The sequence below is a fragment of the Nicotiana tabacum genome, chromosome 3 (assembly GCF_000715075.1).
Source record: "Nicotiana tabacum cultivar K326 chromosome 3, ASM71507v2, whole genome shotgun sequence".
NCBI classification, from domain to species: domain Eukaryota; kingdom Viridiplantae; phylum Streptophyta; class Magnoliopsida; order Solanales; family Solanaceae; genus Nicotiana; species Nicotiana tabacum.
In genome coordinates, this window is record NC_134082.1 from 207370914 (window position 1) to 207382277 (window position 11364).

Sequence of the window (11364 nt, forward strand, 5' to 3'; positions counted from 1 at the left end):
CACTTAATAGCTAAACAATTATTTATGAGAACAAAATTATCTATATCAGTTTGATATAGGTTATATACGGAAGTATATTACATTCTCCCCTCACAAGTGGTTCAGGGTCAGGAACCAAATAATTTCATCTTATTATTATTGATGTGTGGTGTATATTTTGATTAACACCATGACACACAAAGATGTGCTTTCAAAGTTGAGGAAGCAAGTTAGTTTTTCTAACATTAGGGGGAGACATGATAAACAATTGAGAAAAAGTTACGTGGAATGAATTATCATTTGTACATTTAGATCCTCGAATAAGATAATATGAACTTGAAGTTCATAAAAGGATAATTCATTTGCAATATATTGCAAAACATACCAGACGCATTTGCTTACCCAAAGAAAGTAACTATATTCTCATTGCAAATTCTCCTATTAAGTCATACAAGGACAAAGTCTATGGTACGCATAAATCATATAGACAAATCGGTTTCAAATAAACTTCTTGATAAAGAAGATGAGCAAATGATCAAAATGATTATAATAAAGAAGGCAAGTGATCTAGAAGATCACATGACATAACACTTTATAAAATCTCATGAGAGATTCAGGTACCTGAATATATGAATGAAGATATCTCTATGTTATGTCTTTATGAAAAAATATTGGAACCGATATAAAATGTTCGTCGACGACATCTATGATAGTGCTAAATATAGAATTGGTTTCATATGAAAGACATATAATTTTGTCTATGTTATTCAAACGCTTGAAAGTATAAAGTCAATAGTATGTGCAATCAATTTTCGATATCTTATTTGTCTAGCATGACATGAAAACTTGATATGCATCTAATTAAAGTACATTATATGACTTAACTTATATGACAATCCTTGAAGGATTTAAATCGCTTAAAGCATATACAATTCTTGGTCTTGAAGTACCACATCCTAAGTGCAATTTGTGCATATATGTATCTTGCTATAATTATAAGCATGATAATGTGATAACGAGAATACCTCTATGGAGATATTGAAAAGGTCATTCTATGGAAGTATATGAAGACATTACATCTCTATCAAGAATGATGATTTCAAGATACAATATATTCATTCAAGTTAATATGGTTGATTTGTTTATCAAGTCTCTACCAAAGATCATTTTGAAGATGGTGCACAAGATTGGAATGACAATGCTTAAAGATGTGAATTGATGCTCTCATCAGGGGGAGTTAATGCGCGTTGCACTCTTTTTTCCTTACAAGGTTTTGTCCCATTGGGTTTTTGTCACGACCCCAAATCCCCGGTCGTGATGGCGCCCAACACGATGCTAGGCAAGCCCGACCAATTCGTCACTCACAATCCCTTATGTAGAATTCATTACCAATTAATAGGATTTAATGCCAAATTAACTTGATTATAACTCTGTAGTAATAGATAAACAGTACGGAAAAATCCATAAAATATCAATATAAATCCCACCGATCCGGTGTCACGAGCCAAGAGCCTCTAATACAAGTCAGTATAGCAACCTATATATAGAGTTGTATAGAATGCGGAAAATAAAGAGGATAAGGGGAGAAATCGGGTCCTGCGGACGCCATGCAGCTACCTTGATGACTTCGGAATAAGCTGAACAACATCAGAGAACTCAAACTATGCCTCCGGGATACCTGTATCTGCACGCAAGGTGCAGGGAGTAAAGTGAGTACTCCAACTCAGTGAGTAATAGCAATAAATAATGACTGATGGAAAGAAAACTCGTAAAACACTACGCAGTTCTATATTAAAATAGTGATCAAAAAAAAAAACTGAATGAAGAAGTAAGTTAAAAGTCCTTTAATCCAGTATTCATTTCATTTACTCCTCCCGATAACCGGATTCATATTTGTACTGCTGCGGCGTGCAACCCGATCCATATAGTATAGTATATTGCAGCAGCGCGCAACTCAATCCATATATATATATATATATATACTGTTGCGGCGTGCAGCCCGATCCAAGAATAGTCGACTACGCTCACTGGGGGTGTGCAGACTCCGGAGGGGCTCCTTCAGCCCAAGCGCTATACTACTACGGCGTGCAGTCCGATCCATATAATATACTACTGCGGCGTGCAGCCCGATCCATATAATATACTACTGCGGCGTGCAGTCCGATCCATAGAATATCAAATACCCTCACCATGGGGTTCTCGACCCCTCTCAGTCAATATAGACTTGGCCTCTCGGGCACACTAAGATAAGACGGGGTTCTCAACCCACACATTACTATCATTAGGATTTAACAATTTCTAAAGTTGGTTCATATTATGTTTATCAGTTAAGAACATGACTGAGGGTATGATTTCGACAAGAAAAATGAGGTCAACCAATACAAATGCCCCTAAGGGTCCTACAGATCGGCACAAGGCCCCAAACATGGCATCTAGCCCATAACATAATTATTAATTAAGTCTCAGTTAAAAGTACAGTAGAGTCATCAAACGGGATGGACCAAGTCCAAATCCCCAATAGTAACAGACCCACGCTCATCATACAACATGTGTCTCATCTCAACATAGCACCACGTTGTGCAAATCCGGGGTTTCAAACCCACAGAACATCATTTATAACCATTACTCACCTCGATCCGGTCCGAACTCTAGCCCGCAATGCCTCGCCCGTGCGAATCGACCTACGAATGCTCCAAATCTAGCCACAATCAGTACATAATCATTAAAATATGCTAAGAGAGCGAAGCCCACTCGAAAATATCCAATTTAACATCAAAATCCCGAAATTGCTCAAACTCGGCCCCCCGGGGCCCACGCTTCGGAATCCAACAAAACTCACAAAATTCGACAACCCATTCAACCACAAGTCCAACCATATCAAAATTACTAAATTTTGATAACGAATCAACCTCCAAATCTAGAATTTTCATTTTTTGAAAAGTTTACAATTTTTCTCCAATTTCTTCCATTTGATTCACTAATACTTGATGAAAATAACCATGAGATCATTAAATATAATCACTCTTGGATATAGAACACTTACCCCAATCCATATGGTGAAAATCGCTTCAATCCGAGCTCCATAGCTCCAAAAATGAGTAAAAATCTCGGACAAGTCAATTTATACACTGTCCAGTGTTTTTGCATATGCGGTACTGTTCACTGGTTACTGTTCATGAAGGTGCGGGATTACTGTTCACCACAGGTGCGGGATTACTGTTCACTGATTATTGTTCACGCACCTGCGAAAATGCAGAAGCTGAAATTTCAGCAGCTTTCTTCAAGTCCGAATTGATCCGTTAACCTTCCGAAATCCACCCGAGGCCCTCGGGACCTCAACAAAATGCACCAACAAATCCTACAACATCATTCAAACTTGTTCCAATCTTTAGAACGCTCAAAACAACATCAAAACACAAATTGTTCATTGGATTCAAGTCTAAGAATACCAAAACTCTCAAATTATTCTTTCGATCAAAAAGTATATCAAACCTCGTCCGAATGACCTAAAATTTTGCACGCAAGTCATAAATGACATAACGAAGCTATAGAAAATCTAGGAATTCCATTCCGACCCTCGGATCAAAATCTCACCTATCAACCGGAATTCGCCAAAAATACTAACTTTGCCAATTCGAGCCAAATCCTTCCACAGACTTCCAAAATGCAATCCGATCGCGCTCCTAAGTCAAAAATCACCCAACGAAGCTAACCAAATCATAAAAATTCCAATCCGAGCTCATATACAAATAAGTCAACTCTTGGTCACACCTTTCAAATTTAAAGCTTTCAACTGAGATTGTTCTTTCAAATTCATTCCAAATTTTTCCTGAAAACCAAAACCAACGATCTACATTAGTCATAATACATTACACGGGGCAAGTCATGCCCGAGAAATGGCGATCAAAGTGCAAAAGCTCAAAACGACCGGTCGGGTCGTTACATCCTCCCCCACTTAAACACACATTTGTCCTCGAACGTACTCAAAGTTTTTCTAAAAGCCAACCCGTAGCTGAATAACCTTACCATGCATATACCCGGGGGTGATCCCACGTCACCCTATTTCATATAGGTCCGATAGCACAATGAAACTGCATTTCCACATTCCAACCTAGCCCATAAGTCTTAGAACCACATTCCACTCTTGAAATAATTCACAAGATCAGAATCCCACATCTATTTTTCAGAATAAGCCTGAACAAGCTGTAATCACCCATACTTGAAATCTTAGGTGCAATCACTTCATATTCCACATAACTCAAACACTCATAATGATAACTTCTAATTATAGCTGCTGCACACAACTCCCGAATACCGATAGAAAACTCATATCAACTAGAGTTTCACCCCAACACTTTCATATGCTGCCAATGATCACTAAAATACGCGGTAAGCCATAACCACTTCCCATATCAACCATTCAAGAAGCCACTCCTCCTTTGGCAAATACCATAACAAATTTCTGAGCTGAAGCTCGATATTATCCTTCCAATATGCTGAAATCGAACCCGTCCATATTCATTAATGATCCCAACAATCTCCTCTAATCCAACACACTACTCTGGTGACATGACACATCAGTACAGGCCTAAGCCACCACTTGCATAATACGTGCACCAATAAGCAACAGTCCGAATATACCTCCCATCATGAAAATAACCCAAATGGAAGAGCTGTACCTCAAGCTCACCAGTACCGCCACAACACAAGGCTGAGAACCCGTCTCGCATCATAGGAACATAACACACGAATCTAAATCGCAAGGTCATACCTCCACATAACTTCGCTGCGATGTGCGATCCTATCCAACACTGCTCTATATATGAACCACCTCAAGTCATTATGCTCAAAATCGATAACCACGCACAATTTGATGTCTGTAACCAAAGCAAATCATCATACCCACGGTAAAACAAATAACATATACCACACAAACCCGATAGGACTAAACCGATACGCTCTTCATCGAGTAACACCCAATCTCTCTTCCCGCTCGACTTCTACTATGAAACCCCAATCGAACCGCACCAAAGGTGCCTATAACCAACGAATTACAACACCTCGCCCCACATAAAGGTATCTCATAGAGCTCCCCAGATTACTAAGAAGCTCAATAACAATCGAATCACACATCCCTCAATAGTACAATTCGAAGCCAACCAAGCCGACTCAAAATTAGAACACGCATCCATAGTTCTCACAAAAATCTTGGAGATGCTCTTCAACTCCTTTAACTCTGTTGGTGCCATATGATACAGTACTCGACATCAAATCAATACCAAAATCAACAACCTTGCCTGGATATATGCCAGGTGATATGCCCGGCCACAAGAAATACATCCAAAAAGTCCCTCACTACCAGAATTGAATCAATGGTAGAAGCCTCTATACTAACATCCTTCACGAAAGCCCAAATAAGAAAAGACAATCCTTCCTAGCCGTCCGCTGGGCCTTCAAAATATAAAACCACTTTAATAGGACATAATCCGTCGAACCTCGCCACTCAATCTGTGGTATTTCCGGCATAGCCAACAACGCCGCCTTAGTGCAATAGCCCAAAATGACACAACGTGAAGGCAACCAGTCTGAACCCAATATCACATCCAAAATCTAACATACCCAGCAACGAAATATCCGCTCGGATCTCCAAACCCCGATAGTCACTAAACAGTGCCGATACACACGACTCACAACCACAACATAGCCTGAATGTGAGAAATTCCGTGTCTTCAAATCTATATGGCACATGAATCAACATACCTTATCCTAATTACGTCGTCCGAATGCATACACACCTTTGATATCCAATCCTTCCACGATAGATACACAAAATTTTGATGTGCTACCAAGCAAACCCGAATACCACCAGTGGACCCACCAAGAACATGCCACAATACTACCGAAATATCATCAGTTTAATCACATTACCTTTTTCTGAGACATATACTCTTATTAGATCACTTCCAATTAGCAATACTATTTCCTTAATCATCTGAAGATCATTCACCCTAATCACCTAAAGCTGCTCGTACCACCTAAGAATGTTGTGAATTTCCATTCAGAACTGAATTGTAACCTTACACACACAAATCTCAACCCTTCACAACATATCGCATATACCATACCATCCTAAGGTATCTTGAGGACTTCACCTCCCTTCCGAACCATGAACGTTTACGTACTCAACTAGTCAAGAACTTTCATTAATCTCATCTAGAAGAAAAATCATTACACATCCCATGCTCTGCATGACATACATAGGTCTTGTTCAAATTCTTACAATACCGACATGCGATCACTCTCTAACTCTGTCCGAGTCCTATATCTCCAATACCTGGCTCTGTACATAAAAAAATGTATAGAAGTTGTCACGACCCAGATTTTCCACCATCGGGTGTCGTGATAGCGCCTACTATTGGAGCTAGGCAAGCCAAATGTTTAAAACACCTTTCCTGCTTTCTTTCAACAATATAATAAGCGAGACAAAATCTAAGCGGAAGACTTTAAATTTAAAACAACTGAAAACCAAAAGTGCGGAAGTTTGAACCAAAATGCTACCCAGAGTTTGGTGTCACTAGCTCACGGACTACTACAGAATGCTACAAACAATGTCTGAAAGGAAAATACATCATGTTTGTCTGATACAAGATAAACAAACGAAAAACATGGAAAGGGACTTCGGCCTGCGAACGCCAGCTAGGCTACCTCGAGAGTCCCTGGACTGAAGATAGCTCCTAAAAGTCCTACTGCTGTGGTCCGAAAGCTGCTCCCTGATCTGTGCACAAAAATGCACAGAGTGCAGCATCAGAACAACCGACCCCATGTGCTGGTAAGTGCTTGGCCTAACCCCGGCAAAGTAGTGACGAGGCTAGACAGGACCTACCACAATTAACCTGTACAGATATATATAACAAGTGCAAGAAAACAATAACAAGATAATACAAAGTAAAGCTGGGAGGGGACATGCTATCGGGGAGTAACAGATAAAAATGACATATCAAAAATAAATAGAAGAAACTCTGGTTTCCATAAAAAATATATATATATATATATATAGTGGACGACGTGCCACACGATTCCATAATATCATATATAAGTGGACAGCGTGTCACACAATCCCATAATATCATATATAAGTGGACAGCGTGCCACACAATCCCATAATATTATATATAAGTGGACGGCGTGCCACACGATCCCATAATATCATATATAAGTAGATCGCGTGCCACACGATCCCATAATATCATATATAAGTGGACGGCGTGCCACACGATCCCAATTCATCTTTATCACAGTGCACAATATGTCACCGGCAACGAAGGCCAATAACCAAGTGGACGGCGTGCCACACGATCCCATAATATAGTATATAATATCTAACTTCATATAGTAGACCCCTTCAGGGGAGGATAACAACTCAATACCTTTAACCCAACAAGGGTACAGCTAACAACCCAAAATATCCCGACAAGGGATAGTATATATCAGTCTACACATCCCGGCAAGGGAGTACTCACAAAACATTCTCTTTTTAAATCACTTCTTCCTCAACTAACACATTCATGTTCGAGCTAACGCTCCAAAAGTACACCAATCACAATTCTACCTCAATCGTTCACATTATATGAAACTCATCAAGTAAACAAGGAGATTGTGTCACATTATTTGAATTAAAAGCAATTAAGACTCACGGTCATGCTAGACTCCGGTGCATAGATAACCGTCACCATGCCTATACACCGTACTCCACATTAGCAAGTAGCAAATAACATCCTAATCATATTCCCTCAAGCCAAAGTTAGAACAAACACTTACCTCGATGCCTTGAACACCACTCAAGTCTCAATTATACTTTACCTCTTGATTCCACCACCAATTCACTCGAATCTAGTCATAAGTTACTTAATCACATTAATAATTACTAAATGAATCACTCCCAATGCATGAAAATAGATTTTTACAAGGGTTTTCCCCAAAAGGTCAAAAATACCCCCGGACCCACGTGGTCGAAACTCGAGGTTCGGACCAAAAATCGGTTACCCATTCCCCCATGAATCCAAATATATGATTTGTTTTAAAATCGGACCCCAAATTGAGGTCCAACTTCTCCATTTGTAGAAAACCTAGGTTCTACCCAAAACACTCAATTTCACCCATGAAAATCTTTGATTTGAATTTGAAATCATGTTAAAAGATGTCAAGGAATAAAGAAATTAAGTTAGAAACCACTTACCAATCGTTTTGGAGAAGAAAAGTTGTTTGGAAAATCGCCTCTTAGGTTTTGGGTTTTTGAAAAGTGGAAAAATGACTGAAAATCCCGAATTTATATATATACTGGGGGCTGGCGCGGATCGCGCAGAAATGCACCGCGGCCGCGTGGCTGCCAGCGCGGACCGCGCGGAAATGTACCGCGGCCGCGCTGAGGGAGGGAAGAAGTGGGCTCTCTCTGAACCCACCCAGCGCGGACCACACTGATTTGGTGCGCGGCCGCGCTGGTCGGCCTGGCCACCCCCCTCTGAACCCCACCACGCAGACCGCACAGAAAAGTGTCGCGGCCGCGTGGCTGCCAGCGCGGACCACGCGGAAATGGCCGCGACCGCGCCGGACCTGCAATACCTGAACCTGCATTTTTTTTAAGTTTAAGACCTCCCGGGCCCCACTCGAAACTCACCCGAGCCCTCGGGGATCCAAACCAACACATGAACACAACCTTAAAACATCTTATGGACTTACTCGTGCGATCAAATTGCCAAGATAACATCATATACATAGAATCAAGCCTCAAAACACATGATTTTCTCTCAACTTTCATAAAACTCAAATTCCCCATTTTAAGTCCGAAACACGTCATATGACGTCCGTTTTTAGCCAAACTTTACAGATAGTTCTTAAAACATATTTAGGACTCGTACCGTCGGAACCAAAATACGAGCCCGATACCACAGTTTTCCGATCAATTTTCTTCTTCATTTTCCTTAATTAATTTCATAAAACAATTTCACACAAAAATTCATTTCTTGGGCTTGGGACCTCGGAATTTAATTCCGGGCACACGTCCAAGCCCCATATTTTTCTAGGACCCTCCGGGACCGTCGAATCACAGGTCTGGGTCCGTTTACCCAAAATGTTGACCGAAGTCAATATTATGTATATTAATATTAAAACTCATCAAATTTCTCACAAAATTCGCATATTTCAACATAAAAGCTTTCTGGCTTTGCGCCCGCACTGCGCACGCAATATCGAGGCAACTAAAAGAGAGGTTTTCAAGGCCTCGAAAGCACGGAACAAGGAAGAATTACGGTGATGACCCTTTGGGTCGTCACATTCTCCACCTCTAAAACAACCGTTCGTCCTCGAACGGACAAAAGAAAGAAGTACCTGAGTTAGGAGGCTGACCTCTCCACTGAACACGCACAGAAGGAAAACTCTTCGACCTCAACCGTCGAACCTGCCGATCTAGAATAGCCATCGGCTCCTCTTCATATGACAGATCTTTGTCCAATTGGACAGTGCTGAAATCTAACACGTGCGATGGATCTCCGCGATACTTCCGGAGCATAGATACATGAAACACGGGATGCACAGCTGGCAAGCTAGGTGGCAAGGCAAGTCTATAAGCCACCTCTCCCACACGATCAAGAATCTCAAATGGACCGATGAACCTAGGGCTGAGCTTGCCCTTCTTCCCAAATCTCATCACGCCCTTCATAGGCGATACACGGAGCAATACCCGCTCACCAACTATAAAAATAACATCTCTAACCTTGCGGTCTGCATAACTCTTCTGTCTGGACTGAGCTGTACGAAGTCTATCCTGAATAATCCTGACCTTGTCCAAGGCCTCCTGAACCAGATCCGTACCCAATAATCGAGCCTCTCCCGGCTCAGACCACCCAACTGGAGACCGACATCGCCTACCATACAACGCCTCATACGGAGCCATCTGAATGCTAGACTGGTAGCTGTTGTTGTAGGCGAACTCTGCTAAAGGCAAAAACTGGTCCCACAAGCCTCCAAAATCAATGACACAGGCTCGGAGCATGTCCTCAAGGATCTGAATAGTCCTCTCGGACTGACCGTTCGTCTGGGGATGAAATGTTGTACTCAACTCAGCCTGGGTGCCCAACTCTCGCTGAACCGCCCTCCAGAAATGCGAGGTAAACTGCGTACCCCGATCTGAAATGATAGATAGCGGCACCCCATGAAGGCGAACAATCTCCCTGATATAAATCTTGGCTAACCTTTCAGACGAATAGGTGGCTGCAACAAGAACAAAATGCGCTGACTTGGTCAGCCTATCAACAATAACCCAAACCGCATCCAACTTCTTCCGAGTCATCGGAAGTCCAGTAACAAAATCCATAGTAATCCTCTCCCACTTCCACTCGGGAAGCTCAATCCTCTGAAATAAACCACCGGGCCTCTGATGCTCGTACTTAACCTGCTGACAGTTCAAACAACGAGCCATATATGCAACAATGTCTTTCTTCATTCTATGCTACCAATAGTGCTGACTCAAATCCTGATACATCTTCGCGGCTCCCGGGTGAATAGAAACCGAGAACTGTGGGCCTCCGCTAAGATCAACTCTTGAATCCCATCAACATTGGGCACACAAACTCGCCCCTACAATCTCAATACACCATCATCATCTAAGGTCACTTTCTTGGCACCTCCACACTGCACTGTGTCCCTCAAGACACACAAATGGGGATCATCGAACTGCCGATCATGGATACACTCCAATAACGAAGATCGAGCGACCGTGCAAGCTAATACTCGACTAGGCTCAGAAATGTCCAACCTCACAAACGGATTGGCCAAAGCTTGAACGTCCAAAGCAGGCGGTCTCTCACCGACCAGAATATAAGCAAGACTGCCCATATTGGCTGACTTCCTACTCAAGGCATCGGCCACCACATTGGCCTTTCCCGAGTGATATAAGATAGTGATGTCATAATATTTCAACAATTCCAACCACCTCCTCTGCCTCAAATTCAACTCCTTTTGCTTGAACAAATACTGAAGACTCTTATGATCCGTGAACACCTCACACGCCACACCATACAGATAGTGTCTCCAAATCTTTAATGCGTGAACAATGGCTGCCAACTCCAAATCATGCACTGGATAGTTCTTCTCATGAACCTTCAACTGCCTCGAAGCATAGGCAATGACCTTGCCATCCTGCATCAACACTGCACCAAGTCCAATACGAGATACATCACAATAGACTGTATAGGGCCCTGAACCTGTGGGCAAAACCAACACCGGTGTCGTGGTCAGAGCTGTCTTGAGCCTCTGAAAGCTCGCCTCACACTCGTCTAACCATCTGAACTGAGCACCTTTCTGGGTCAATTTGGTCATAGGGGTTGCAAT